This window comes from Cydia splendana, chromosome 12 (assembly GCF_910591565.1).
Source record: "Cydia splendana chromosome 12, ilCydSple1.2, whole genome shotgun sequence".
NCBI classification, from domain to species: domain Eukaryota; kingdom Metazoa; phylum Arthropoda; class Insecta; order Lepidoptera; family Tortricidae; genus Cydia; species Cydia splendana.
In genome coordinates, this window is record NC_085971.1 from 8,025,386 (window position 1) to 8,052,241 (window position 26,856).

The window sequence follows — 26,856 nt, forward strand, 5'->3', positions numbered from 1 at the left end:
GCAGCCTATAGGTAGGTACTAGCAGTGCCGGGATTGCGTAAAAATCCGAATCAAGTCGCAACTAATGTCTATATTTTAAACCGGAAAAATCTAGTTCTTTGGGCGCTCAACCTCTGCAATCTAAACTACAAGGAAATACAATTTTTGGACAGCTCGTTGTCGGGTTGTCAATGAAGCAGTCGTTTTGGCACAACGAGCGGTGTTTAGGCGTTTCCTCATTGCGCTAACACGAGTGTCCGCTGCCCTAATTGTCGTCGCGCCGTCTAATCGGGATATGCGCCACGCGATAATTGCGACAGATTACTTAAAGAGCAAGCGGCTTTTATACGGACAGAGGCGCCGAGACTCTGCAAAATACCAAAACTTCATGCCAAAATAGGTAATTATGCAAAGTGTGTTTAACGGCATGTCTAAAATAAGTGCATTGACGACAACGAAGCCATCTTTATCCACATGATAAATAAAACTGTCACTTTAAAAAGTGTTAAAACACCGTGGGATAGAAAGTGACGACACCGTTTTATCGTGCTGTCACGTAGACAAGAACGAGCATCATATTCGTACTGCACTGGGTATGTTTGTAGTGGTATTGGATAAATTATGACTCGAGCAAAAAGTTTGATATGACTATATGTATCTCTCATACTCTTGTACCCAAAAGTCAGTTCATAATTATTAGTAGCTCCGTAGATTCTACTGTTAAAGATATTTCTTCCGCTAACAGATTAACGTCTACCCGTAAGTGAGTTTCATAAATCTGGGATTACGGAGATCGTTGGTCTTTTCATTTCACTTTCACCTTTGTCTTGCTGAAAGATGAGGTTTAAACGAGGTTCAACAAAGGATTCTTTTGAAGCTTTTTACAGTACGCAAGACACCCCTTTTCTTTGGGTGAGTACATTGTGTTTTCCGAGCACAGATCGTTAAACCGCCATCTTGAGGAAAGATGTGGCTTTCTTTAGATGACAAGTTTACTTATAGAGTCTACTAATCACCTGGAGTTGTTATAACTATAGATAACATAAATATACATAGAATTCCACAAATCAGGTCATCCATACACCTACCGTACACCTAATTTGATAACCTACATTAAAGTAACAAAATAAAAACTTTCAAACAACCGAATTGAGTACATCGGATTTTGTTTCCTTTTACTAACTCGCTTTTTGTATCACGCCTCTGAGAATCCACCTCTCAGTATCCTGTCCTTGGTAATAGGTAATCGTAAAGGTGTTTAGTGCGAAATGTCAGGTCTCTTCGACTACGTCGCGTCGCCAGATTGCGGACGAGTTAACTTTATTACCTCGTCGAGGACGACTGCAGTGTTAATCGTCGCTAATTGGTAATGAGCCCGTAGGAGTAGCGCGGGCGAGCTAAACGTCGCCTTAACTCACTCAATGGCATGTACTAGTGACACACAATTTAACTATTGTTACACTTTAAGCATGAAGATAGGTCAGGTGAACTTCTGTTACACCACATACCTAATAGTAAAAGTGGCATGAGAACAAACAATTTTGTCAGACACCTGTACCTATCCATAGCTCGTATAAATAAAATAAAATAAAATAAAATAGCCCTTTATATAGACCTTAAATTTCAAGTAACACAGTTCGCGCGTATAGTAATAGGAATTAGTCACATTGCTGCATTGAACTTTGATTAAAACGGCCTGGATCCGACACTAAGAAGCAAGAGTTCAAAATGTCAATAGTTTTACTGCAGGCACGTGACTTGATCACTCCCGTTCGGAACAAAGTGCACCGTGTAAGTGGTAAAGTGAAAATTGCGTACGTGAACTGGAAGAAAAAATATTAAAAATTAATCAAGCCTCCGGGGGTGGAAGCGAGCACATGTGTCGACAAAAAACCGTCTCCCCGGTAGGAGCGGCACGTGCGAACAGACGTTACGGCCGCTTCGCCGGCGAGTTAAAAGTTCCTTCGGACAAACAGAGGATTTGTCACAATTACGACTGGGCGGCGCGTCCCTACTTGATTAAAACCTAAATCACGTGACGTGTTTACAGCCGCGCCGGAGGTGTTTTCAATTTGCCCAGTCCTAGACTCGCCATTGGCGTTCCGGACACGTCCCGACGCACCTATCTGGGGGCCGACCGGCGTTTTGAATTTGTTGCGAATTAAATTATTGATGACCTAATCGGCCCGGCCGATCTCCTATTCCTCGGACGTGCTCGCCCACTGGGAACCAGCGCCGGCCTAAAAGTCACGTCGCTTAATTATTTTAAATGTCGCGCCCGAAATCCGTCGACGATGGCGACGCCTCGCTGTTTCGCCACGGTAGCGATTCGCTCGTAAAAAAAGCTACGTGAAAAGAGGAGATTAACATTTGAATTAATCGGGAGATTAAGCATAATGAAAGAAAATCTCATTACGGCCCGGCATAATGGCGGTGAGAAATATCGCCGGCGAACGGAAAGGAGGCGTTATAAAAGAAAAGGCGAGCGCGAAGAAAATTAAAAGCTCGAACGAAATTAAAAAATGTGAAAAAGTGTAATCGACGCGGGGCTACGATTAGGGGGAAATGCAAACACGGCGGGGCCGCGGCGGCGGCACTGGAAAGTTCTCAATTAAAGAAGGCCACGGAAAGACTCGTTGTAATTAGATTCTTCCTCATCTCCTTAAATCACCGCCGCTGACACTTGGCTTGTTTAATTTGTAATCGAGACTTGTTAGCCTGGGTTCTTTTAATTTAATTTTCTCATTTTAATACATTTTCTAGCTTCATTTAAATCAAATCACCCACCTAACTGTGTTGTACTCTAATCGTCACTTTACTATCTGCCACCCTAGATTGCGCAAACAGATTATTTCCATTATCAGTTTTGTTTACTATGGTCGACTTAACGATTTTGACTTTGAAGAGTCCCCTAGACGAAAGACGTGACATATCTCAGGGCGTGCGAATCACCGTAGTCCTCGAGAAGATCGAGCGGTAACGACTTCCTCCTCCGTCAATCGCGTGTCCACTAATTAATCGGAACAGGTAATGGGGTAAAGGGTAACTGGCTTCTCGTTGACTCAAATGTCCATTACACTCACTGATCGACACACTGATGTAACACGAGTACGGACAGATGCCTTAAAGTTGTGATATTCACAATATTTTCCAAATAGTGCTTTTAAAAAGCTCCGTCAACATATTGATATATGAAAACAAAACCCAAATTGAATAGTTTCCATTCCTCTCTTGATATATGTATCAAGAGACTAAGTGACTATAGTCACAAAAGGGATTTACTTGACGCTTTCATTCATTAAATCAAAAAACGTTTATTTTCACATATAAATTAATAGCATCATACTTAAATAGGTACATAAAGCACAAAATCATCTTCCCTAAAACAACCTCGTAATCGCAATTAGAAACAAAAATTAAAGCAATCAAAGCGCTCGACACCTCCGAGGGACTCCCCTCGCAAACAAGTACTCAAAGTGAACTCGGAATTAATTCCCGGTGTCCGAGGCGGGTAATTAAGCAGCCTTGTGATTACCAACTTGTAGGAAGTCGGGGCTCGGCTAAGCGGTCAGTCCGGACAATTAAGCTGGCTTAGTCAGGCTGGGAGACGTTGCCGACACGACTATTTCTTTCACGATATTCATTAAGTACAGTCGCCATCAGATATATCGGAGCGGCCAAGGTGCTCACAAATATCTGAACACGCCTCTATTGTTAAGGCGTTAGAGAGCGTGTTCAGATATTTTTGAGCATCTCGGCCGCTCCGATATATCTGATGGCGACTGTATCTATAAATCTATAACCTGCATTCTACTTATTTTCATTTCACCCTTTTACAAGTACTTACTTGTATCTACGCCAATTTATCTGTAGTACAGTTGAGTAGGTATTGCGATGGTGTTAACAGGGTGGTCTTTCGAGCCGGATAATTAATTCGAATTAATTATACTTTCAGAATATAACAATTGCAGGTGGATTTTTTTAGGATGCTTCTGGAAGTAAAACTTTACTCAAAGAATTTAGAAAAGATTCAAGAGGTTTGTTGTATAAAATCGTGTCGGCGTCGTCTCGTAAGGCCTCTAGCGAGGCTTAAGCCCGCCCACGACGAGACGATTAAGCAATTAACGCCGGAGGGCGGACACTCGCTCATTTAACTTTCCTTTGATTTTCCTCCACTCGGTTTTTGCGGTCTTCAGGAGGGGACAGACTTTGCTGTTAATGCGATTTAGGAGTTGTGAAGTTTGGGCGGTTTCGGAAATGTAAGATTTACGCTAAGTTTAATTTAAAGGTTTTTTGGAAGATTGAGGGAATCTATAGGTAGGTACTATAAATATTTACAAGATTGCTTTTATTTTCCTGTGGTTTAGTAGTGAACGTGGGCTTAATCATAATTACACTTAATTAAGACAGGTCAAATGTAAAATATCATTAATCTACCTGCATTCACAGCTGCAGTTATTAATAAGTAGTTAATCGGTAAGGTAAGATAATAATTATGCTTGAATACTTAAGAAATAAAAATCAGTCTCAACAAAACAATTAAATAATTCACTTCCCCAAAACAAAGCAATTATCACCTCACAGCCTCCAGCCCTAAACTCCGCAATTAAACAAACCTCAGAAGGGCAAGATCATTAATTAAACAACCAGAATCATCTCGCAAACAAATACACCCAACCCTTTCCTTATTAGCCGATGTTCGCTTTAATTCAATGAAGCCGCGAAAACTGGCAAACTGTGAAGGGTTGATTTGCATGTCGGAAGGGTTAACTGGAGGTTCGTTAGGGCAACAATTAGGAGGGTAGGAGGAAAACTCGTGGGAAAATTGCGGCAGGTCAGGGAAACTGCGGGGCTTAATTATCACTTTGTGGGCCTGCCGATGGTGCTTTTGTTTTACAAAGTTGTGCGTTGCGGTTTTTGCAGTTTGAGTCGCGGTTTATGCACGATTACAGATGTAGTGCATAATTGTTTTCGATCGTACTTTCTCGGAAACGTTCGTATTTGTCATGAATGTCATGATACTTACTTTAGTAAACCTTAGTACTTTTTGTACCGAGACTGCCTGAAATAGCAAGACACGTTAGTACGTTTCTATGAAAATATGATGGAAAACAATTATGCACTACAATTGTAGAAAGAAGGTAATTTATAAGGTTAGTAATATTCATAATAAGTTACATTTTTTTTTGTATAAGCAGTGAATAGTAGGTATCGTTGATAAATCGAAATCTTTTATCAAACGGCAAATGTAACAACATGCTACTACATCCACTTTATTAATTTTTAACTAGATCCAACCGCTGGTTCCAACAAATACGATGTGTATTTATCTGTTACAAACACAAACTATAATTAGCGTGGAGAATTTTAAAAAGCTAAAAACGACAAAACGCTTGTTAGACAAATGAAGAAATATTTCAAAACACATCGGAGGCGTTCCTCATGCATTTATTATTCACTAATAAGTCGTTCCGAGCGGAGAAATTACAGCCTTACAATTATATTAGTATTAATGAGAACTTCCCACTTTGTTTTTTGTACGCCTCTTTCAAACAAACCCTCGCTTCTGACCCGAAGGAATAAAATTCAAACAGAAAAACACTGACTTTTAATAATTAAATACGAAGCATGCTATCAAGCGGTAGAAACACATGGTTATTAAATTATAGAAGTGTTGGAAGAACACGAGGCTATTATAAAAAATTACACGATACACTGATGATAACATGTTTCAATTAAGAACAATTATGAGATACGAGTAATTGTCGGGTTTTTGTAAGCATTTCACGCTCTGTTTGGCTTGAAGAAGCTCGTGTGGGCACGCGAGCGCTTTTACAATTAATTTCCATAATTACACACATTCTTCTGTTGGTTTAATAGTTTATTTACTAGCACTTGTCATGGGAACAATTAACTCGTGTAGGTAGTGTAAAACACACATGCAAAGCAATAAATAAATGAATTATGAATTATTATATGTCTTAACTATTTCACAATAGGTATCATGCATGTTATTTCTGAAGTAAATATTTGTTTCCTAGCCAATAAGTTGCATGAAAGGTTATTTTAAAATTTGGGTTGTTTAGCTGCTTTTGTTGCACGCAAGTTTAATGGGCCGGCGTGGGTAGGGCGGCCTGCGTCCGTATAGATCGATGCAATTTTGATTGATTGCATTGCTTAGTGTAGTGTAACCAATCTTATTGAAAACTGCCATTGTATGCCATCGGAAAGACCGGAGCTGCGTTCGACGCGCCGCTTGTCAAATGGTTTAAATTGAAAAAAAAATAGGGGACAACCCTAAAACGGAGAATGTGACATTTTATATTTTTGGGGAGTTATTATACTGAGTTGTAATTGAAGGTTTGATAGGCATTTTGTGGGCATAGGGTATAACAATATCTACGGTCAGAAATATAACAAACTATGGAAAGTTCAATATTGATATTTATTTAAGAATAGGCATTAAACAATGTTAACAAGGAATGATTACAAATAATTATAACGTTTAGTCACGACTTTAGCTAATTTAGATAATTAAGGCTTTCAACTTTGACACTGTTCAAATTGTCTTAAGTATATGGACAGTCTAAATCAGAACATCTGCACGATCGTAATGTAAACATTAGTGAAATAAATTAAAACCAATCAGTTATAAACCGGCACGTGATTGTTAATATGTAACACTTTTAGAACAGCGCTAAAACCAACCCTCTCTCTGTAACAATAAAGTCCTCATTGAGTTGAAACATTCTGTTAGTGCACACGACGTTGACATATCAAATACAAACGTCGATTTCTTTTTCAATTTAAATCGATTAGGCAGTCTGTACCAAAAGGATTTAATATAGGAGCCGATGTTTGGTCTCTGTTTGCGCAAGTGATTTTGTTTGGCAATGATTTCTTTGTATTGACCTATCTAATAAATTCGTTACAAGGGATATCAAAAACACCAATCAACTCTGGTAGGTAGCTTCAGTTGTGGGTGGTATTTAAAATAAATCTCAAGTAAATGTATTTTTGCAATAAGTAAATATAAATGAAGACTAAGCTATTTTTACCTTCGTATTTTCGATTTGAACTTTGCGGCCTAACGAAGTGTATTTTTTTCCGAATACAAAGGAATGTAAACATCCTCAGAGAAAACAACAATTAGAATAATGCCGATATCGGCGGATCGCCGCGAGCACCCTCAGTACCACCCCACCTCCCCATTATTTTATCTAATCAAAAAGTTTTAAAAGGAAAAATTATGCCGGCCTTTATTATGAGTCAACTTTCTTTCGGAGGGGAACAGAGGATATATTTTTAATAACGACGCTAAAGAAAGTCATCGCACGGAATAAGGAATTCCTTTCGCGGAAATGAGAGCCTTGTCGTGATCAGTGCGAAGTTAGTAAAGGCGCTTTGAATACTTTTTAATTTAAATGCGATTAAATAAACAAGGATGTACAAGAAAGTGTAAAAGAAAAATGTTATACTAAAGTTTATTACAACGACTTTAATAAGTTCAATAACAATATTTACTTTGTATTAATATGAATTATTGAATACATTTTACCCTGAATTACAAAAATGTACAAGTTGAGGATTACTTAATAGTTATGAAGTTATTGTAAAAATAAAGTGTTGTTATTGTTATTGAAAATAGATATGTTATGTAGTAAGTCGTCTAACTCCAATAAGAAAATCATCGAATCTATGCAAACAATTTACTTGTTAGAAAATTAGCTATTACCACTTTGATGGTTGATTATGATCGATAAAATAATACGTTCACGTTCAATTATTAATTCTCAATTTTCTAACATCAAAGCCACGCAGCTAGTTTCTTTATAAATTAAGGAGGCGCAAGAAAAATACCCTAAAAAAGCGAGGGTGAGACCTCCCTCAATTTCTTTACTCAACGTTTTCAGTAAATATGGTTCGTTTATTAAAACTGGCTAACACGAAAATGAGCTCTGCTGGTTGAAATTTAAGAGTTATTTTCTGCTGAACACGTTTGTGTGTTTGAATAATATTTTTGCGAGGCGGCATTATTATTGCACACCTTGTATGCGTAAATCAGGGCCCAGGGCGGTACATTGCTCAAACAAAAAGATGCAATTATATGCAAAGGGGAGAGGAATAATGAGGCACTTTTCTTCGGTTTCAAAGGTTGTTAGAAAAGTTAGTAGATCCGCATTATTTCTTTCGAATAAGACTATTTATCTCACTAAAGTAGATACAAACTGCGTAGCATTTCTAATAGGAAAACTAAGATTATAATGGTAAGGGATAAGAATGAGAAGTGTTGTACTCAGTGAGCTGCAAAAACTACTGGTATGGGCTCTTACATATTTTTATGTCAACAATTTTTTTTATCAACGTGCAACGGTGATAAGGTTTTCCTTGTACCGGCCCGCCTTTTGCTACTTTAGTAGAGTATATTTTAATTATATTTTTAGAAAACCTCCAATCCTAATCATTGAACAACACAAAAATTAATCTACTTATCAAGAATTACCACATTAATAACAAACAAACATAATCATAACAAACGTAAATCACTAAATAAGACTTTTTCTTAAATGTTACTGGATAGAGGTGATGGTACACTCAAGAAGAATTTAAACAGGTCACATAGTATTGCAATTACCATTTTACAATTTTTCATTGTTCGCGAGTGTAACAAAGTATTTTTTATCGAATGTATTAGAATTTTTTTACAATAAACATGAGCGAAACCGAGGAAATAATAGAATAGCAAGTGCTAGAATAGTTTTTGTGGCAAAATTAGGTCAAGGTCTGGTAATGACTGTATTCTAGTGATAATTGTTTAGGGAAGAAAAACTTCTAGACCATTTTATTTTCTGATTAAAGTTCATCTATTTTTCAACAATGTAGGTAATAGTAAATTCACATTTAATGAGGAGTTAATTTGAAACTTGGTTTATTTGCGGCTAAGTTCCGTTTTAGTTAAAACAATAGCGCCACTGTTAAAAATGATGGTTTACACGTCTAAGCGGTGTGTTGTCAGAGTACCAAGTACCTATCCATTCCTTGGTTTAAACACTTATATAGTGACAAAGTAGTATTTCCCAGGCATTGTACTTACATTAGCGAGACGTTTAATTCGTCGACGGAGTGGTCGTGTGAGTTTGTTTGTTTACGACTTCCTCCGCCGCGCCTAAGCCCGTAAAGAACGAGTGTAGGGCTGTAGGGCCCCACGCTGCGCTCTTTTACGTCCACAAAAACACATTTCCGTAATCACCTTATAAAGGGATTACTATAAATAAAAAGGAAAAAGGAAATTAACCGCGTTACACGAGGAAAAAATCCCGTCCCCTCGCAATATGTGGGCTCCCACTGATAAAACGCTTTATGTACGTTTTTCGCGTAAATGAAACAATATGTTATTATGTATTCCTGACAGTTCTAACGATACTACCGGTGAAGCGTAATCAACTTTATGGCCATAAAAATTGAGCTCAAATTGGAATGAACGACGTTTATAAAATACACAAGTCAGGAATCATAAACATTTTTTATTTGTTAAAAATTCTTTACGGTTTCTTGCTTTTGAGGTAAGCGTTCTGGTTGTAATTATTGGGTAAATAAAATATATTATAAGAAGCACCCCTTGTCTGTGAATATACATAAAAATATGCAGCTACCCCTGTAGGTTTAGGTTTATGCCCGGCCGGGCGGCGTGAGTAGGGGATAAAAAAGAAAATGAGGAGTTATGTTTTCGGTAATAAAGGACGGACGAGAGAAATCGTTTAAGACGCCGCCAAATGAGATGGAACGAATATATTTGATTATTTTTATGGCGCGGAATGGCGATACGGCCGGTTTCGGACTTAATGTCTATTTGTTTTACTAGAATTTAATATTAAATATTGTATATGGAACGAGTTTATGGGACTTGTTAATTTTGAGTAAATGTAGCTATAGTACCTATGGGTAAAGTAAAAAGCTCAATTAATGTTTCTTTTTAAGTAGTTGTTTGTGTAAAGCACTGACAATAGTAACATGGAGCTTACGCCAACAATGAAAATGGACAGTCAGTGAGTAGACAGATATGGTATACTTATTTTATTTTAGGTGTAGGTAAGCACTTACTTATCCTTGAATATTGAAGAATTTAAATAATTTCTCTTTAATTTAAAGTTTCTATAGTCTATATTAAACATTATGTATCAATGTCATTTCGATTACGTGCTAGATTGTATTCCAATCAATAAATTAAATTTAATGTTTGCAGCTAATGACTGAAATCGAAGCTAGGAAACGCGTCGTTCCGATTTATTGCAGTCACAATTGAGAAGCTCGTTAGTTTTATGGCTTCTAAAAAAGCGGACATGAATCAATACATGGGACACAAAGCGTAATTTATTTGTCCGTCCGTAATGCTCGGGTGCAGGAGAGAAATGGGTTCAACTAGGACTTTATAAATAAATTGTATTCGCAAAAAAGTAAAGGATGACTATGTATGAAAATGATTTTTTTATTGAAAGAATTTGGACGTGGCAAAAGAAGCAGTAGCATTTATGCTGCCAACATGCTGCTGCATTTTTGTGGCAAGTTTAGCTAATAGTCGTATAATCTACTCGTCTTTCTCGCAAAATCGTTCAAAAATAAAATTTCGTTGTGCTCTTTTTCTAACTTTATTTTCCAAATACCTATGCAAAACTTTAAGTGTATCTAAGTGTCTTTAAGTGTGTATATCTTATTATGCGTCTCTGCTTAATAAGTTACGTAAAGTATTACGATCATGAAAAGTGAAAAATGATTAAATTTTTAAATGTTTTGCTTTACACTCACTCGTATACAATACAACATCCCTATGGAAAAACAGCGGCCGGCGACCCTCGCGACACGTAATGAAGGGAGGGCAGCATGATATAATGCACTTTTTTTATTGCGCACTCCTTACCCACAGCTAAAAAAACTAAATAATTTTATATCTTAACGTTTTGAAAATAAGGTTTATAACACTGACCGTACGCATTTTGACTATTAGCGTTTTTTCTGTATGTGTCTGAGAAGGGTTTGTGTCAGAGGGTTAAGCTCCGCTTGATAAAAAATTTACGCCTAGTTTCGCGAGGATGAACTTGGGGTCATTTGAGAGTTGTTGTAATAGTTTCTTGCAATCAAGCAAAGCAGGGTCCGGTATGCAGTGATTAAATATGATTTTTTAGCGTTCTAATAAAGAGTTTGGTCGCACGAAACGTAAGTGGAAACTTTGAGCAAACAAGTTATCTTAATTCATTTGGAATCAAGCGTCCCCTAGTCGTCTATACAATGAGATTCTCCTGATTATTTATTATTCTAATTTAATTCGGCTCCGAGCGTCTTCGTCGCCTGTGTTTTATCGTCAGGTAGTCTCAGTTTCTAAGAAAAAATATTTATATCTCTCTCTATTAGAAATCCCATTGTTCGCGCGAGGGCGCGTCAGCACGCGACAAAAGGAACATTAATTATAATATCCGATTAAAAAATGCCATTTAGCTACGCGTGAGATGTCCTTTGTTTGAGATGATTGAATTTGGAATTACCAACATTAGCTACCTTCCCGAGGGAGATGCATAAAAAACGCTCCGTACCTACCTACTTATACGAGATATAATTTGCGGGTTTTTTCACCCGAGTTGGGGCGAAGTGACATAAAGATATCAGATTACGGAGAAAGTGCAACGAGAGGCGAGACACGGACAAACTACCGTACCAAGACTGCCGAAATATGAGGATCCAATTCCATAAAGCACATCGGTTGGAGGAAACATGGGAGTTATGTCCGTACGTGCCCACACATAGTAATTAGATATTACGACTCCCAGCTAATCGTAACTCGCACGGGTGTTGTTTTACCCGAAAGGGGGAATAAATCACCGCACACTACGTTGGTAACATCGCAACACAATAAAAAAAACAACAAAAAAGAAACAACAACAGCGTGCGGAACAAAAGAAATTATACCGACGCGCAGATTCATCGCGAAAAAAATAGTTATGATAATAAAATAAAATGGTTAAATAAAAAGCAGTAATAATAACGGTGGAGAACAATGACGCGCATGCTACATTTTATGCGCTCCTAAATGAATCAAGGTTTGTTTAGCTAGGCTCGACATAGATTAAGCTTTTTAACGTTCGCGCGCGACCCAAGTTGGCAGCTGCCGCAAATTTTTGGATTAAAGTCACTCAGAACGAAGTGAACACTGCATTCAAATGAGACGTTTTGTTTCGCCTGTCCGCTTTTATAATAACTAATGCAAGTTAGAATTGCAATTGTGACTAAACACGCGCCACCTTATCTAAAGTGCATTTATAAATAAATTATGAGTATGGAATGAACAGTTTTATCCAAACCCAAACCGGCTAGGAGTGCTTTTATGAGGCGGACATATTTTTATAATAACGTCGGCACAGATGCACTATTAATCTCTATACTATGTAGTTATTAAATCTTGGAGAAGCGGGACGATGTCGCAGGCGTATTATTAATGGAAGTGTATCACGGGAGCCATTAGATACGTAATTAACATCGATCGACGTAAAAAAACAACATCTCGAGTGGTCGGAGGAAAGGGAGAGCGCCTCGCGTCACTCTCACGACGAATAAAAACGTCATTAAAGATTGATCGTCTTGAGGAAGTATCATTAATATTATTCAATTAATAAAATGTAATTTCGCGAGGTACTCGCCCCGACGAGGAAAAAGCAATTAGTGGCTAGATTGCGTACCGTCAAAACAACTGCGTCGAGTGCTCAGAAAAAAAAAACGCGAGGAGCATTCATTAAAACAGAATTCGCGAGGGGTGAATACGTAAGGAGTTTTTTGCATAAGACAGTGGCGCCCTCGTTTTTCAAAGTTTTTTTATACCGAAACAAACTATGTGGGCGCAGTAAGCGGTTTTCGTCACACTTGCAGAGTGTTAGTGTTGCAAAGTTTTTTTTTTAATTGCTCCCGTAATGACTGTTGTTATGGTTTTATGGTGCGGTAATGAGCAGTCGTGACATTTGCATATACGCGGGGACTTTTTTCTTCGTCACTTTTGTTGATGAGGTTTTTTTAAACGTTTTTTTTTTGTTTTGTTTGTAGCGTGCATTATTTCAAGTTAGCGGTTTAATATTTCAGAAGCATGGTTTTATAATGGAAGGGGTGGTTTTAAAGTGTTTACATTGCCTATATTGTACGAGTGTGAATATAAATGTGCACATTTGGGTGATGTGAATGAAAAAAAGTTGAATGGCTCGTTAGGATTTCACGCCAGTTCAATCGACAGGTTGGCAAATTGACTGAGAGAGTTGAAAAGTTGTTCGCATGTAAAAGACGAGAATTGCCGTCAGTAAAGACGGCTATCACCCCTCACTCGAGCCCGCCGATGACATAAAGCAGGCACGCATAAAGCGGACGATTCGGCAATAGCGGCCGATTACGAACGACGATAGTCTGACGTGCCGACGGCCCCGATTTGGTATTAGCAATCATTAAATTGGAAATAACGCTATATCGCCGATACACCGCTTTTCTTTTATAAATATCTCTCACGTGAACCCGTGCCGTGTCGTGTCACGAACCTAACAGAAACGATCGAAATATTCAAATGGCGATATAAAAAAGACAAGTTAGGTAGCATTTAAAAACCTTGTTTGTTCAACGACGAATCGCTTCTAGACATGATATTATAGCGCATCCGAACGTCTGGCGACAACCCTACCGTGCCGTCGTTTTGACTCTTAATCGTTGGCAGTTAAAGCCTCTTTTGCCATGTATTTAAGCTCAGCGACGACCTACCGCTAACTGCATTTTAGACAATATCTAGAGTTAAAACAAGAAAATGAAAGGGAATGCAGTGTGCAGTATATTTGGGCAAATATACTCGAGTTGGTAAACACTTATTAGATATTGTATAGATCCAAGTAGAAATGTATTCTAATAAGTTACCTTTTACCTAAATTGCTGGTACTTGTATATTCAACAGGACATTAAATTTAAACAGAGGTAAATAATTTCAATACAGCTAGGACAGACTCTCACTTAGGTAGGTAGATGGGTAACTTTGTCATAAAGAAATATTTTAAATGTTACAATGCATAGAATATTTGTACATTTTATTTATAATAAATATGATATTAAAAACAACAAGGTACACGTGCGGCCTGCATGCAGCTCGAGTCACGCTATTTTATTACAAATCAATAAATTTAACATTTAAAATAAATACGATATATAAAACGAACCACCGTTCCGAAATTAACTACATGAATATTCATATAAATCAACATTACCGGGCAACAATGGCACATTATCGGGTAGCAATTTATTTGCCTATTTATTGAAATTTGTAACGGGTTTTAATATTTCCATTTAGTTAGCAAATGCATAGACTAATTCTGTCACTTTCCTTTATTGATTATTTATATGCAACAGAAAGAGACAAGCGTATGCCTCACACGATTTCTAATCAAATTGATTTTGTCATCCCAATGGAAGCCATTGATAGGATTTTTAATGGTTTTAAAAAAGCGACAATGGCGCGGAGTCGATGCGTCGGCATTATTTATTGCTAGTCGTAAATTGCAGTCGAAATTAAATCGCTGCCAAATCCCGGCTTCCTTTCCCGCGTAATTATCTTTGTTATTTTTCCAATAATTGGCAGATGGAGCTGATATTGTTCCACATTGCTTTTAGCTGCAATACTAACATTACTACCCATTAAATACAACTAAAAGTTGGGACGAAACACGATCAAATGAGAACGCGGGCCCGATTCGGATTTTGAAATAGACATCTATTAGACATCTTTTAGACATCACCAAGATACGATAACGATATGTTTAAGATCTAACCTGTCAAATTTGACATTTGCGCGATTCTGGAGATACTGTTGAACGATTTCCACAGGATATGACTTAGAGATCCAATTCACATCTAATAGATATCTTACTCTATCTAACGTAAAAGTGACATTGGTTGCCCGAATTGCGCTGCAAAAGAGAACTAGTTGATATCTAAACTATAACGTATCTTGAATGGATCTAGTACGTGTCGTCTCTTGTGAATATCTTGAAGGTCCCCCCCACTCTAAAATTCTAAAGCCAATGATACTTATTTTAGATCTTGCATTATTAACATAGAAAGTATAAGTACATACATACTTATAGATTCTTATTGTCTTGTGGGATTAGCTGAAGTGACATTTTGCTAATAAATTTCCAGTTTCATCTCTCTTTAAAAGACTACAATAGCCCCTCCTTAGTTAAACAAAGCGGCATCTATAAACATCTCGAAGAGGACAAAAGAGACGCGAAATAACGCAACCGCACTGTTCTGAGGTGCCAAAGACAATGATAATTGTTCCACGTGAAATATAGTGTTGCCACCGACAAAAGGCATAGAGAAAAAATGTACATTTTTTTCATTGTAACGCTGGCCATTCACAACAGGTAGGGCGATGTGGGGTGGGCATGGACAATGGAATCGTATCAATGGACCATGCCAATATTTTTTTGCGTGAAAAAATATTAGGTATTGAGAAAGTTTTCGATATTAATTACTTGTGGAATGATGAGCGAAAGGCATGACAGGCGAGTTTTTCGGCGTTATGTAAAGTGAAATCCACTGCCTGGTGTTTACATAGCGTTTATTATATTGTGGTGAACATTTCCAGTAATCGAGCAATGAATATACATAATTAATAATTGATATATTTATATATATTGTGTCGAAGAAGAAAGAAGGTAAACAAATGGAATGAGCACATCTATTATATATGTATAAACATTTATTTGCATTGCTCTATAGTTTAAAGTTATACTACTATACTATCAGAAGACGAAATGTTTGTAACTTTTACTAAATTTATGAAATACTTAGATGCTTACCCCAATAAAAAAAACACATTACAACGAAATCAGTTTCATGGTAAACGCCTAGTTTTCATTTTGGTTCACGGATTTATATTCCGTAGGAAGACCGGTTCCAAAGTTGGTTCAACACAAATTAATTACAAGAAAAAAATTAAATACCCGACTTACAATATGTACGAAAAACGTTTCAACAGAGGGTTATCAATAAAAGCTATTTGTTAAAATCGGCAGCTGCATGCGCGGACGCATCGAAGTGTGAACCCGAGGCTTGTGACAATGGGCCTCGCTTGATGAGCGCGATAAATTAATAACACCCTGTGCTACATGTTGCTATACTGTCTGCTGTAAATGTGACGTACTTACGTCGTGTATTTTCATTACACGCCAGAACGGCATTATAACTTAAAATATCTATATGAGTTATATTGTTTATAAAAAAGTTATATTTATTTATTTTAATACCTAAAGCGAAAATTAACGATGAAAAGACAAACAAAATAATTAGTATATGTAATTGTTTTTCCCTATGTACCTACGTATTATGTATCTTTTACTGAGGAGTGTATGATATCTATATATCTAATTAGCCTCCATATTATGGTAAGTTCATCGGAGCTTAACCTTTTAAAAACAATCCATCTTATAGTAACTAGGAGATATATAGTAACTGCGTAAAGACGTGTTATCTAACACATAGCACTTCTATAGCATTGTTTGTTATTGTAACACTTTGAAAACTTGTTTCTAATCTAGTGCCTTAGGGTTTAAGGAAGGGATTAAGGAATGAAAACCTTTTGTTTTTTTAAAACAAGGTAATAATAATTGTACAAAAGATTAGCAAGCTGTTATAATCTTCTTTTACTTATTACCCAACCTTAAATCTTATCATCGTTACGTAAGGTCGTTTTTCACTCGTACTTATTGTTTAAAAGAATTTACGTCACAGGTTTAAAATAAAAGAAGCTAAGGCGTTTGTTAAGGGATTATATCCCTTGAGATACGGGACTGCACCGCAATTGTACCAAGACAATGCGTATGAGTTCAGGTAGCTGTTCCTATTTACAAAATTTACAATCTTTACTTTACAGCTCAATATACAAAAAAATCTTCAAATATAGCTCTTATACTATAGACTTTAAGAATGATATGAACCTCGGCAAATGGAAAGTGACTAAACGAGAACGTAGGTTCCGCGAAACTAATGTGACTGCACATTGTTATTCTTAAGTTACAAAAATGTTAAGTTCTGTATTGTTAGCAGTGATGCTTGGCCAAGATAAATTAAATTTGTACCGATTTGAACACAAATGGCTTTGGTTTGTATAATACATTAGAATGAAACTGGCAGTTCAAACTGATCTGGTAAAGAAAATTTAAATACAAAACTTGATTGTCAGTTTTTGTGAAACGACACTATCTTTTAAAATACATATGTAATATCTGTAGCTGTAGTTCTACAAACAAGATCTTCGATAATGGTCTGGTTTTTAGTTTGACACTGATATAAAATCCTCAAACACACGTGAACTCATAAGGTAAGATCAATAATGATCGTCCATCTTCAAATTGCGTGACCATATTTGGACCAGATAACGTGCTCAGATGTTAGTTTTACATATCTCCACCACGGACAGACAAACAAATATGCCATATAAATTATAACCAATATCGATCCTATCTCAGAACAGGGTAAAAATGGAAACAAACGTATTGGAGTGACTTCGGCAAACCGAGATAAAATAAATATTTTAGGGTGGGCCGCCCTAAACAAACACATTCAGGATTTGCCGGCCGATATTCGAGTAGTTTCAATTTAATACGCCGAATTTTTCATCACGTCTCCTGTCTCTCAAAAATAGGTCTTACGGTTTGTTGTTAAGGTCGATAGTCTCTTGGATGTAATGGATGGATAGTCCGCTATCTTGGATGATATTTGTTTATGATTTTTTTCCCGGCGTCTTCTATGCAATCTCGGTCGTTCATATTGCTCGGTAATAAAAAAATATAAGGAAAAACAGTATGGTAGGTAAGGTAGGTAATTAATGAAGAAAACTTAAAGTTTCATAATAATTTGTCACTGTCTATCATGATAACCACGTAAAGGTAATAAATATTGAATGTCAACAGTCAATAGCGGAAATAAGTAATGTCTGATAATCTTGTCTCTTGTTTGCTCAGGTGTTTCGCACGGTACTGTTCTGACTCGCAAAAACTTAACCCTCTAAAGATAAGTTAAGTAAATTAAGTCGAAGTATTTGTTATTTTCTACTTTAGTTAACAATATTTATATGATTCCGCTTAACTAAGGAAGTTGAAGGCATTAAGTACATGATAATAAATAAATTAAAGGAATTAAATACATAAAACTTCAATTTCAATTTCTTACAGAAGGTCGGTAGAGCAGAAGGAGCAAGGCTCTTCCTTTCTGACTGTGTCTGAGTGAATCAATAGAAATACCAGAACTCTTGCCCTATTCTAAGAAATTTATATTTGCTCTAAAAAATGCCGGCCTTCTCCACATTGACCTTAATTAAAATTTTAGTTGAACGTTATCGATGTTCATAATCGTCATCACAAACATAACCAGGCTCATTATACACAACAAGTTTTGACTTTTCAGGTTTTAGTTTGTTCATCGTCTAACTTGACCTCGTACCTATGGACCTAAGGTCAATGTGGCTAATTCCGTCATAGGGCCTATTCCGTCCACGAGCGTATATTTCTTTAATTTTCAATCGTAGGAAAAACCATTCGCTTTTTATTGCTGAAACTAAAAGCAATCGCTGCTTTGTCGACGAAATTATCAATGTTGTTCGTTGTTCGAGAAAACGCTAGTGGACGGAATAGTCCCTATGACGGAAATAGCCAAAATTTTGCACTTTCCACTTACAACACCACACCCCCACTTACTTCCTTTAGTGGGAAAAGTAGTCGAAAAGTATCCGATTCTGATTTAACATTTTGTTCACGTATGCATCTTGTTACGAGACGAGCTTGGTCACTAACCGCAACTGAGAGATTCGCTTAAAGCCATTTTCGATTAAGCACGCAAAATCGGGATCTCGGGGTGAATTGGTTTACTAGAGTCAACCGCTTGCCTGCGCTTGGTTACCAATAGGAATACAGTCAAGCTGTGTCATTCCATCCACGTGTGTGCGACGGTCAGTTGATCGCCCAGGCAGTCCAGTATAAACGCGTTCACCGATTACACATACTTGTTAGGCATTTCTGCAACGCAAGCCATAATGGCCAATTTGAACTTCTATTTTTATGTCAAAATTATTTTTTCATGCGTCTCGCTCGCACCAATTGTACATGTACGAGCAAATACGAGCGAAACACACGCGCGAACGACAGCAAAATGACATCATTTTGATATCGAAATGTAAGTTCGAATTAGGTTCCATAGATCGCCATTCTCCGCGCTTTATAATTAATACTGTAAGCTTCATTCAAGTCCCGGGGCGGTGCGACGCGTTATCGCGCCTTTATCGCCCGCGTGCAATATTTCTTCATTAAAGACGTGCCACAGAGAGTACACGGCCGGTGCAGTATTGTAAACCGAGCATATTGACTTTTTTATTTTTATGCAAAGGGAGCCTTACGCCTTAATTCTAATGCCAAGAAAAATATGTCTAGTCATTTTTTTTGGTACAAATTTACAAAACCTGCATGGGTTTGCTTAATCTTTCCTTGCCTAAAATTGTGATTTAATAGGATATATGTCCGTAGTCAAAATGTAAAATAAATGTTTCGCCTCGTGGCAGCGGAAAAATGTAGAAAAGTACTTACATTATTGACATCGACTGTACCTAAAGTATTTGTACAGAAAAAAAAACAAAATATCTAAACACGCTTAAATTTAAGAACACCGACAAATAAACAAAGTAAACAGGAGGCACTCGAGACTATTTATCACTCGCATGACAACTCGAACGATTATAATGTTAAGTAAACTATTGTGTTTCACAATTAATGAAGGTTTCTCTGAAGGGAACCCGATCGGGATTCGGATAGTCATTACTCTTTGTGCGACACTTGCCCAGGTGCGTTGATTTTTTGGGGTTCTGTAGGTACAAGAAATATTTTGTGAGCTAAGCTTTCGCTGTTTGGACAGTTACCTGCAATAATATGTTAGGAACTCTTCAAATGCCGCAAAAATATGTGACACGCTCTTAATATGGCTCTACAAATAAGAGCAGATATTTTTGCGGCCTTCGTTGTGTAACATGTTATTGCAGGTTAAGTTAAGGAAAATGCGATAATATATACAGTGGCTTAAAATAATGAAATATAAAATACATAAAATAAAAAAATATAAATGAGGATAGGTACGATAAAAGGAGATATTTAGTACAAAACCCTGATTTTTTTGGCAAATTTTGCGATTTACAAGGACATAAAGACTGCAATTTGTGGTTAAAACATTGGTATAATTAGTAGATATACAGAGGCCTGAAATTATATAATGTTAAAATTAAAAAATGGAAGCTACGTGTGTGTACTTTTCTGCACCTACTATATACTATTTATTAACGTATTCTTTATACCAAAATCAAATTAAAAATTCGGCATGCGTCAAATCAACTCTACCACAAAACGTAGCAAAGCATCTTCGCTTCCTTTCATTAAATAATATATATTGTGGACAAGGATGGCGCTTTCCGAGATAGCATGTGAGTAAAAAGGACGCTTGCCCTAGCGTTGATTGATAACTGTGACATAAAGGTGGCAGATGAAAAATAATAATTATTTCACCCATTGTTAAAGGAAGGTGTATGAACTTGATTAGGGTTGTCACCGTTTCCGAAATTTTACTTTAAAATAAATATAGTGGAAGTAATATACTGTGATTGCGGAGACTAGATGAGGATTAAATCATAACGCCATCAATATTTTTATTAATTTCCATGGTAATCAATGGAAGCCAAACACAACAAACAAGAACCCTTATATTTCTTATTTTTGGTTTGGGCTCCTTAGCCCCTTTAAATCCGCTACTGCCTGAAGTCATGAAGTTTTTGTATAGTACAGCCATTTAGAGTTGAAATACACACTACTGATGCATTTGATGATGAAACACACATTTGTACCTAAGGAGAAAACTAAACCAATATAATTTACTCGTTTATTAGAATCGTCCAGAAACTCGAGTACAAAAATAATTAATTTGAAACATAAATTCAAAACAGCTAATTAGATTGACAACCCTACATCAGTTAGCCGGCTGTGCAGTTCGCATTTAGTCAGGACTAGACAATACACTGCGAAGCGCGCGCGCAGGTAGACGTACCTTCCTAAAACAACACCGCCTTTTACCGCTGCACAAACACTTACACTGATCAAAACCACCCTTTTGGTCATGACATTAAGGGTTACAGGCTCGCAGAGCTACACGATCCGGAACGCATTAAGTTAATATTGTCCAGGTGTACTTATATATTTTTTTAGTTTTCATTAGCTAAGTTCGCGCTTTATGGATCACGATCGACGGTTAGACGGACGTGTCTCATTGTTTCGTCAAATACATGAGAATTTTGTCAATAAAAGCTGGGTGGTTTGATTTTTTTCGGTTTTAGGCCGAGTTTTTGAGTTTGTGTAATTTATTTTAGCCTTGTTTATTCAGGGTATTTGTGTGTGTATGTTTGAATGGCGAGGTAAGCGTAGATACGTCGAGGGACTTCTAAGATTTGAATAATTCAGCTTTTAATCGCCCACTTGCTATTATTAAACTTAAAAGCAATTCAATATACGTACATATTTGCTCCTATAATGACTATTACCTACGTTGAAGCGTTGAAGTAATACTAATGCATTGTTTGGTCATCGTGCAGTAGTTTAATAAGGCCGCACCGACCACAAAGCCTAATAACATATCGTCGCACAAACATGTGTAAACTACGCATTAACTAACCTTCTAACACGGTAATGCCACATCACAAGTAATACATGCTTGTTGCCTTAAATAACTATTAGGTATATACCGCACATTCGATGTCACCGTGTGTTGAATACAGGTTGTTAACGGTTTCACTACAACGTTTAACAGTTTATAATTCCAGTAAAATAGGCATGAAGAAAGTGATACCAGCCGTCTAGAACTTATGAAGGCCGGGAAGAATAATTACATTAGCCTGAGTACTGCGGTTACAAAAGCGATGCACATTAGCGAAATGTGAGTTTACCTGCCCATTGCGATGTGGACGATCACTTTGTCGGCATCGACAAAGCCCAGCTGCCGTTCCGCCTTGTTTAACAGACTCTCGTTAATTATCCCTTCGACTAACCAAAATCTATAACGTTTTTATCCTTTGTATTAAGAACGCTCTTTGAAAACCACGCGCTGCACTGGAAGCGAAATAGTTAAATCACGCGGACGCTTGAGATCATATAAATTATCAGATGTAAAGATAATGAAGCATCGCAGCTATCCCAGGAATTCCCGTCTCCTCGTTCATTACAAAAGAGCTAACAATGAGCTATGGCACGTTCGTTACGGTCATTATTTGCTAAGCTTAATTACCTGGCCTATTCAACGCTATCTACAGAACCGATCGATATGAAATAAATCAATTTAATCTAATTAAAAGCATTACATGTTTTTTGTTCGATAACGAAACAAGACGAGGTATTAGGAGATGGAGTCGTGGAGATTAGGAGGTGAGGTTGGAGCAGCGGGTCACCGATCATATCTCGACAGTACCTACGTCAAGCCGTCCATCCGCTGTCGAGGCTCTCTATAAATTATTTATCCAATCTAATTTAATTTACATCTCCCCTGACCTTTCGGTGTTGCATCGGCTCTAGAAAAATACCTCTTAGAATCCACGTGACTCATGCAAGTTTCATGGCACTTATTGTATTACGGGAGGAATCGCATTAGGCGGAGTGCGGCGGAACGTTTCGGGAACGCGGGGAATCAGATGCGTGCGGCGACGACATGAATTTTAAATGTTTTGGTTGATTCCGATTTGAATTATGTGCATGGCGCCGATGGAAGCTCTAGAAGTGCATCTATTCAGGTGTTGTTCGGTGCATCGGCCGCCTGGCCGGGCCAGGAGGCCGGGCTGGCGCGTCTCGCCACGCAGTCTACGGCGGAAGTTTACGACCGAACGCCAGCCACTTTTATTGGCTACCTCACATCGAAGCCTCCTCGCAGCCTCCCATTCACTCCGTAAGAAATATACTTTTTTATTGCTCTGTCACTTGGGTAATTTATTGACAATGAACACACGTGCATTTCTATTAATATTTTATGTCGTAAGAGTTTTTATACTGCCTCGTCCGCTCGTCCGAGGCCATTGTTGTACCTGGCCGGACAGTTTGTTTTATGTCCACTCTAGGGGCCCGTTTAATTGTTGTTATTGGAATTAATTGTGAGAGGTCGCTCGGCGTGCTTGCCTTTTTAACTGTTTGATGTATGGCTTAGTTCTGGGGGGTATGAAAGCATTTGCATTGCTGTTTACATACTTTAAGGCCACGCCGGAAGGACAAATTCTTGTACACAGTTATTATTTAAATAAAGGTCTCTATAAAATATTGTTTTTATACTTTTTATAATCAAATGAGGCTAAATTCAAAAATAATTTCGGTTTATCACATCACACTTCAACTGTGTATTTTGCGTTCCAGGTGGAGTGCTAAGGCACGTTAGCAACAGTTTAGCAGACAATGAGCTCCTTGGTTAATTGCAGGTTTAATCGACCGACCGACTGGTCGACTGACTGGTCAACATCGCCATAAACCATCTTCACTGTCGCCGTAAAAGTCTCGTGCGGTTTTTCATCTGCGCTGCGGAATTATATCCGAAATGATGAGGATTCTTCACCAAGGGTAACCGGTCAAGTTTAAATGCCCACAATTTTATACGATATCAAGATATTAACTCATTATCCACATCTATGTTTTTTTGAGACAGCATACCTATTGAATCTCGTTATGAAAAGACCTACATTTATTGCCCCAGCCATAAACCAGAAAAACTGATGAAGTCATACTGTTCTATCTTTAGAAAGCGCTTAAAGCTGAGCTTTAGAAAGGCCCATTCACACTGCAAACACTCTGATCCATGCCCCGTCTCATTTCACAAACAAAGTCACGAATACAATTATCAGCAATAACATTTTCCGAAGCGCACGCAACGGGCCCAGTCATAATTCTCGTAAATATCGACAGGCCAAGTATCGGAATACCGCAGAATGTGTGCTATATAATTAACAGTTCCCCGTTATGGTCACACACACAATTGCACTGAGAACAATAACAATTACTTCACCACCTAATTTTGTGTGAACAAAATGACTTAAAATTAAGTTTATGTCTTTTCGTTTTGTTTGATGTTGAATTGCAGAATGCTGCAACACAACATTGTTTGCTATTTAATGAAGTCATAGTTTTTGTTTTATACTTATTAAAAGTTTTGACAATTGAACTCATAACATAGCTGGTAGTAACAATTAATAGCACTGTTTAATAAAATTTAGCAGTTAAATTTTGCTTCGTATACCTAATTCCAAATTAGCATACCTACTGGCTAGCCAAAATTTAGGATTAGAAGTAATGAATTACCCCCTAATTCATAAACGCGCTACAAACCTCAATTTGCTAATAATCGTTTGTCCGTATCTGTCATTGAGACTTATGTACTTGTAAGAAAGGGATAAAACATAATTTAACCAAATCAGGCCCGTAAAGTTTTATGAATAAGGGGGTTAGTAGTTAAGATGCAAAATCCCACATGTCATCCCTAAAACTAAGTAGGTACTTACAAATATGGCAGTGTCATGTGAGTCGGCGGATACGTACCTGTAAAGAAAAAAAATGCGTTACGTTTTTTCAATACCTATTAAATTGTAACATATGTGTGTACTTATAAGTTGTGTACTATACCGGGTGTGGCCTTTAACACGAACAAATCATTAAAACATAGATTGTACTCCTCAAACGGTGACACTTTTGTTCAACAACTTTTAAAAATTATGAAGTATTTAGACTCCCTATTTTTCATACAAAATAAATATTATCTTCAATGGACGCCATCGCCACGCCATATCATTGTGATTGACGTTTCTTCAATACCTATTAAATTGTAACATATGTGTGTACTTATAAGGTGTGTACTATACCGGGTGTGGCCTTTAACACGAACAAATAATTAAAACATAGATTGTACTCCTCAAACGGTGACACTTTTGTTCAACAACTTTTAAAAATTATGAAGTATTTAGACTCCCTATTTTTCATACAAAATAAATATTATCTTCAATGGACGCCATCGCCACGCCATATCATTGTGATTGACGTTTCTTGTCACGCCTTAAACATAACAAAATTCGCAATCTTAGAATAAACTTTAAAGTGTATTAAAAATCAAACCACAAGTTATTTATAAAAGTCGCTGAACAAATGTTGGTCAGTATGAGGAGTACAGCCTACAGTTTAATTTTTTGCTCATATTACAGGCCACACCCGGTATAAAAATATATGAACATACAAATATCCCCTAATCAATTTTACAACCAGTGGCCTATAACTTTGCTTCGTGCACAAACCACAAGGTAGTCAAAAATGGAAAAAGAATTTGAACAAACTAGTTTAGAGGTAGTACAGTCAACGGTAAAAATATGGGTGTAGACAACTTACTCAAAAATATGTCCCATAGTTCTTAATTCACTGACATAAGAGTTATGGGACATATTTTTGAAATGATTTGTACACCCATATTTTTACCATTGACTGTACCTACAGTTAATTCTCAAAGAGGGTATAATATAAATACCTCCTATAATATATGGCTAGAAGAAACCACATATTTAGCAATTAATTAGTGATAAACGGACTTGAATTCTAGCTTAGTTTTTATTTCAGATCAGAATGGATAAAGTGCCGGTAGGTGTGAAACTACAATTATTCGCAGGAAAACCGTAATTAATCTAACCCAACTTCCTACGGCAGCAAGAAAAGTGACCTGCGCAACACATGCGCGTATTACACAGATTTAAAACAGTAAGCAAAGATCAACGTCAAATTAAATGTTTAGCAAGTTTAAGCTTTTAAAGGCATCTAAATAGTGTCTGTTACATAAAAGGCTGATCTATATCAAATATTAAAGATTTTCGCGACTAATAATGTTTCTTTTTAACTTTTTATTATGAGATGTGTATTAAATAATAAATATTGTTTATTTACGTTTTAAATTCATCTAGTAATATACCTATAGTCTAAGTTATTATCTTTTAATGAATATACTTAGTTAGGTATTTAATTTCAATATCAACTGCCATCCATGGTTCTTTAGTCAAAAATCAAGCCGTTCGCAGATCATTGAGATGCACTGTAACGATCTCACATCTCATCTTACAAGGATACGAAAAAGAAAAGATGAGGATGAAAAAGAAAAGTGCCACCCTTAATGAAATCAAGTACTCATACTTTACACCCACACCTAGCACTGTCACATGCTGAGTGCGTGCACTGTGCGCTGCTCCCGCGCACCGGAGCGCGCGTCGCAGGCGTCGCTCGCGCATTCCTGCGCTTTTTCACCAGATTCCCTCACGCCGTCTCGCTCCTCTAATTGCGCTTAATTTTTCTTCGTGCCTGTTTAAATACGGCCTTGCGTCCGCGCCGTTTAACATTGCTCAACCTGTTTTCTGACTTAGTCCATTTCATTTTCGTATTCGGGATTATTTTGGCACTAGATTATCCGCTAAAACAGGGGATTATTACATAAGTGCGGCCACGAGTGTGCGAAGCACCAGTGCATGAAATCTACGAATATAATTTCTTCTTTGCGACTAAAATAAATGAGCTACATAAAATTCTTTACTTGACCAAAACATTGCCTCATATAATTAAAACACTTTTGGCATTTAAAGCTGCTATTACATAACACCTTTGTGTTCAAGCTAAATCAAAGTGAATGCTGGTCTATCTGCAGTTGTTACGTAAAAGGGCAAGGCAATAAAGACAGCCTAATCAGTCAACGGGCATTCCCTTGAGCAAACCTCGTTGTGACCGGTCAATT

At 37.2% G+C, this 26,856-nt stretch overlaps 1 protein-coding gene and 1 long non-coding RNA gene across 5 annotated transcripts in view; one reads left to right on the forward strand and one right to left on the reverse strand.

Moving 5' to 3' along the window:
• Positions 1-26,856, reverse strand: part of LOC134795411 (zinc finger homeobox protein 3) — a 140,484-nt gene that overhangs the window by 12,327 nt on the left and 101,301 nt on the right. The gene's annotated exons all lie outside the window — the stretch shown is intronic.
• Positions 21,668-25,847, forward strand: LOC134795425 (uncharacterized). The gene is made up of 3 exons (XR_010144814.1): positions 21,668-23,007; positions 23,528-23,666; positions 25,701-25,847. It is a non-coding gene; the product is annotated as an uncharacterized LOC134795425 (long non-coding RNA).